This window comes from Patagioenas fasciata, chromosome 2, assembly GCF_037038585.1.
Source record: "Patagioenas fasciata isolate bPatFas1 chromosome 2, bPatFas1.hap1, whole genome shotgun sequence".
In the NCBI taxonomy this organism is placed as follows: Eukaryota; Metazoa; Chordata; class Aves; order Columbiformes; family Columbidae; genus Patagioenas; species Patagioenas fasciata.
Genome location: NC_092521.1, coordinates 13,595,481 through 13,601,480, shown reverse-complemented (window position 1 = coordinate 13,601,480; position 6,000 = coordinate 13,595,481).

The following is a 6,000-nucleotide window of genomic DNA, read 5'->3' as shown; positions in this document are numbered from 1 at the left end:
TTTCTGGACGTGTGTTTATTCTGAAGTCACTTTTGCCGCTTTGGGGAGCTGTGCGCAGGAGCGGCGAGGTGGTGGGGCATTGTATACATTCCAGTGCTAAGAATAGGCGCACACGGACTTCTCACTGTTATCACATGTGACGCCGCCGTTGCCTTTTGCAATGACCTGGCCGGTACTGAGCATGCCCGAGTGGTGTTTTTCTGGCAAATGTTTACATATAATAAATAGACACAGAGAGGAAAGTTCACTTATAAAAGTCCTGGCTGTCCATTTGGAAACAGCAGCAGGACCCTGTCCTAAAGTGCCTGGGAACTCTAGAAGCCTGTAAACAGTCTGCAACGCCTCGTGCTAGGTAATGCACCGTCATGGTAGTTTCATGGAGAAAGAGGGAGAGAGAAGGGCTACCAGGGACCCTGGTGGGATGGACCGTGTCTCCACCTTACAGAGAGATCTGGAGAGCACTGGCCCATTGCAGTCTGGTGGGAGATGAAGATGAACTGGGACCCCCACACCCAGGGCTGCAGTGAAGTTCCCTCTTGGAGCAGTTTATGATGCTGCTTGATATTTCATGTAGAAAATATCAAGTTGTGGCCTTTTGTGTAAGGATCTCAGCTCTCTAAAACCCTTAGCAAGGATCTTCTCAAGCAGTGGCTTGAGGAAGCTCAGCGTTACAGGTGGGAGGACTGGTGCGGGTTGCTCAAGTGAGCACAGCAAGCTGGAAATGAGGGTCTCAGGGTGGCAGGTCTCAGGGTGGCAGGTCCCAGGCTGGCACTTAGGTCCCCAGGACAAACACCTCAATGGGGTCACTAACTGCAGATTCCTCCACATGAACAAGGTGTCTGAGCTCCTTGTGCAGCCAGTGAGGTCTAGTCAATACAACTGAGTCTGCTGAGTTATTCAGGTCAACAGTAAGTACCACATGTAAACAGTCCTCCAGGCACTGTGAGGTCTCCACAGGTGCTCAGTGGCCTCAATCACATGTAGGTGTCCATATTTAACACTCCCATGTAGGTATCTCCCATGTAGGATCCTCCACAACCTCAGCTGCCCTCTGGCCGGGGTCTCCAGTGGGTCCAGTGTGATGTGCTCCATCACTGTGCCAATTTCCTCGGTATTTCAAGAAAAAGAGTATGGGCTGCCTATGTCTGGGTAGCCAGATTGAGGCCCTCATCTGTGCTGAAATTCCTCCTTTTGTTCTGGGATGGGACTGAATCCAAAATGTCATTTCTAAGCATCGCTACCACAGGGAAACACAAGGTTAAAGCAAAACTCCTTCTCATATTTTCAAAGTCAAAGCTCACGGGTGAGTCATGTCTGTGTCTAGTCACAGCGAGGCAAATGAGCGAGAAGTGTTGGGAGCCACAGTGCCCTTATGTCAGCTCCCATGCGGAGCTGGTGTTTGCAGTCATCCATATGTTCCTGCCCCCACGTCCCAGCAGACTGAAGGGATGGGGGCAGCCTGTTCCTTTAAAAACAACAGCTTTGCATCAGGGTCGTGCGGTACGTGGCCTTTCCCAGAGACTTTTCAATGCAGTGCAACAACATGGTGAAATGCCTGAAGGCTGGACAAAACCCCGAAGGCCCAGACCTTTGTTAAAGACAGGGTGGAGTTGGGTTGGCATGACTTTTGGAGGCTGCAGCATCTTCCCTTCCTGCACAATCTGTCTGTGTATGTGCACATGCGTGTGTGAATGGCCAGGAGAGGTGAGGGAGGGAAAAGGCAGGAGCCATGGGACTTGACTCCTGCAGACAAGTCACTTTGATGGTAAACGTGGCCATGCGCAGCTTTTTCCCTCTCCTCAAATAAAGAGACGACCTGGAAGATGATGTTGGGGTGCTGGAAAAAAGGTGCCCTCCCTTTCCTGCTCCCCGCCGCCGCTGCCTCACCGGCTGGCCATGATCTTGCTATAAATATTTAGAGTGGCATTAATAACCCAAAGGAGAATTTCTCTCTCCTCGTCCAGAGAACATTAGCTACCCAAACAAAACGCCCTCTCGCTTTCTTTTTTGCTCTGTATGTATATGCTCTCATTGCGGTCTGTTTTGATGATTGATTCAGCTTTATATCTCTGTTCTGGCTCTAACTCTTTGCTGCCTGTTTAGTTCTGCCTCTTCCTGGCAGTGGATGCGGATTATTTTTTTAACCCTTAAAGAAACAAATGATGCTATTTGACTTCACTGACGACACTGTTTTATGGGGTCGGGGAAGAGTAGGTGGGATGTTCTTCTGCTTTAGATACTGATAAATGTGGCATTTATTTAGAAGATCCCAGACTCGAGGGCTTTGCATGGTTATGCAAACTCCTGCTAACCCAGAGTACAGCGTGTGCTGTTCAAATAGCTCATTGCTCTCGGGGGGGTTGCTGATCCCTGCTGAGTCCCCACACAGCTCCCTGCCAATTTGGGGCCAAGGCTCCCGAGCAATGAAGCTCCTGCTGCCTGCTTGACAACTCTCTCTTCTTTCTTTCCCAGAGATTATGGTTTCAGACACATCTCCAACCAAGTGGGCACATCACCACTGCTTAGTTAGGATTTCCTTTATAAATAAACTAGAAATCATTTTTCATGGCGTATCCTAGAACAGTATGTCCTATATGGCTCCTACTGCTGCAGCATGATCCCCGCTGAGAGGGAAGAGCTGTTTCTGAGAAAGTCTGTCTCTGAATGAGTTCTTGGGGCAGGTTTTCTAGGTTGGCATGCTGTTGACTGAACCAGGCCTGAGCAGTCTTTTTAGGGAGGATGGGACACTGCATTAACCTCCAGAGTGGGATGTTGCACAGATTATGGGCTGGTCTGAATGCCACGTACAAATGCGAAGGTGGGCTCCTTCGCAGGTTATGTGACCCAGCAGCACCGTGGTGTGTGATGCTGCAGGTCCCCCATAGCCCTTGAAGGAGGCTGGAGCCACTGGGGGTGTTAAAAACCACAAGGCTCTGCAACAACTGCTGTGTGAACTGCATCAGTGGCCGGTTTCTAGAAAATGGAAACGTCTACCAAAGAACAACCACTTTGCTGCAATGCTGTGTACTCACCCTGCTCCTTCTGCTCTCCCTCCTTAAGTGTTTGGGGTTGTTCAGTTTTGGGATTAGGATGGTTGAACCTTTGATCTGACCCAGAGCTGCTCTTCTTATGTTTTAATGTAATGGGATGATGAAATGTCTATTATCATGCACAGACCAGCAGAGCGGAAAAAAGCTGTAATCTAATCAGCCAGCAGACAGGTGCACAGAGAAGACTGGTGATGTCAGACAACTTCTAAAACTCATACACTGATCCTATTAGAATTCAGGTGAAAATGAACAAATATGGATAAGGAAGAAGGACTGTTCAAGGCAGAAATTTCACTGAGCTTATTCAGTGTTACACGTGCTGTCTTGATGACTACCAGCCCCCACAGTTACCAAGAGAGAGATCATCACTGTCCCAGAATTTGCAGTCCAGATAGATAGGGGGACAAGAAAAAATATTCCTTATTATGGTCTTTGTAAAACTGGGAGAGGGAACAAACCCCAGGATTAACATTCCTCATGTTGAAAGAGACAATTACAGGGATCAGAATTAATCAGATGCCATGAGTTGGAGAGGATGGGAAGATGCCCCAAGCAGCAGTGGTGGCTGGCTGGGATGATGGCCTTCAGCCCAGGCTGGGAGAGCAACCAGGGTAACATGGGCACCTGGCACCATTTTACTTGTTATAAGCTGGAGAGGAGAGAGTCTTCTGCTCACAAACTACCTAATTCTCCCAGAGTCATGGGATGATTGAGGTGGGGAGCCCCCGGGAGCTCACCTAGTGCAACCTCCTGCTCGCAGCAGGGCTAACGTCAGAGTTAGATCAGGTTGCTCAGGGACTTGTCCAGATGAATTTTTGAAATCTTGAAAGACGGAGATTTCACAATCTCTCTGGACAGCCTGTTCCAGTCCCGAAACACTCTCCTGGTGAAGATTTTTTTCTGTATGTCTGATTGGAAGTTCCTTTGTTGCAACTTGTGAATGATGCCGCTTGCCCGCAGAGAAGTCTGCTGTGGTCAGCTACCTGGTTTTCTTCTTATTCTTTCAGTTCAAATACCCTTATGATCCTTCTCTCTCATTCCTCTGTTACTTCTGCATTACTCATTTTCTATTTAGCTGTTTAGCAAACAAGATTTCCCTGAGTGTCCCATCACCACAGCTGTCATTCACATTGTTATGACACTCTGAACTAAGGCTTAGTTTAAGACTTGATCAAATCTGGGTTTGGTTCTGATTTTGTAGGTGAGGTAACAGACTACCTCTGTAGACACTGGTCTTGAAATCTGAACTTGAATTTTGAACCCCTGACCTGAACTTGTGTTATAGAGGCACAGAGACAAGTTTTAATCTTACAGTATTGGAAAAACAGAGCAACTTCACAAGTGTCACTGCCACTGCTGTTGGTGTTGTGTACAGATAGAGAGATATAGCATGTAATTCAATAATGAGGTTGGCCCAGTATGTGTGGCTGTGAAGATGTGTGGGCTCCTGGCTTGGTTTCAGGCCAATCTCTAATTAAAGAGTGAAAGATTAAGATGAAAGCGATTGTACTCCTCCTTCTTTAGTTAGAATGACCTACTAGTGTTAATTAAAACAGTCTTGAGGCAAAAAGAAATTTGGCTGCCAAAGCTAAGTGCTTCACATTAAATAAGGACATAGCTGGGTTTAAAGTGTGCTGAGCTTCTAGAGCTTTCACAGAAACCACTCATATAGCTTCGGGCACTCTTGTTGGAATATTTTAAAACAAATCCTTTGCCTAAAACAGCTCCTTCATGTGCATTTCAGACACCGCTGGCTTTTTCTTCAAATGATGTCATTTGAGAATGGGTATCTGCCAGCTTATCTCAGACTGAACATACAGTGTGACCTCTGGAGGATGAAATATCACCAGGAACACTGGACACCTAAGCAGATTATTCATCTATCCTTTCTATGGTTTCTGGTTACAAGAGCCCCATGGCAACAGCAACGAGAAGATGTGCAGATCCTGCACTGCTCTGTTCTTTCTGGGTCTGAACATTAAAATACCTTTGATAAAGGCAAATCAGGAGCAGATGGTTCGTTTCAGTTACAGGATCTACCCCTGATATTTTCAGGTCGCTAGGAATGTTGTCAAAGGAAGATCAGGCCTCTAAAATGTCAGAACATCCTTTTACACCTGTGTGACACACAGATTACCATTCTTAAAAGCCCTCCATCTTCCCCATTTTCCATTTATTTTGCCCCATCTTCACAGACGGCCAGGTACTACTGCTGTGGCACTCATACGAGCAGGGAAACAGACATCCACTGCTTCAGAAATAATGTTTTCAACGGGACTTAGATGCCATCAGCCATCACACCTCAGAGGATCTCGGTCTGAAAGACCCTTCCCCTTGCAGAGCAGAACACTCAAAAGGGGGAAGGGGTCAGTCAGAGGTGCCTACAAGCCCATCTCCTTGACACAGACTCTCTTATTTGTCAGCCCTGTCATGTTATTTTTCATCTACTTTTTCTTTCATAGAATTATAGGATTTTAGGATAATCCAGGGAGGAAGGGACCTCTGGTGGTGCCTAGTTCAACCTCCTGCTCCAAGCAGAGTGAACCATGAGATCAGACCAGGTTGCTCAGGGTTTTATCCAGTCAGATCTCAGAAACCCCCAAGGATGGAGACCATGCAGCTGTCCTGAGGCCATGTTTGCCTCCGTGGGAACAGCATTTCCCTGCCTGACAGGTCCACCTCACAAAGCCCCATCTCTTTCCCAGCTATGCTCCTACCACATCTCAGGAGCTGGTGCCGATGGGGACTGCAAGTCCTTATCTCCCTCAGGGGATAATTTAGGAGGTGACTATGCTGACAGGGCAACTCACAGACAGAGAAATCATTCTGACCTTCCCTGTTGATAGCAGGATTTTAATCAGGGCTTGACTTAAATCATTAATTTACAGCCCTCAGGTTGTTTAAAGAGCTGCGATAATGGGCTGGGAAGAAATTACTATCCGTTTTCTCT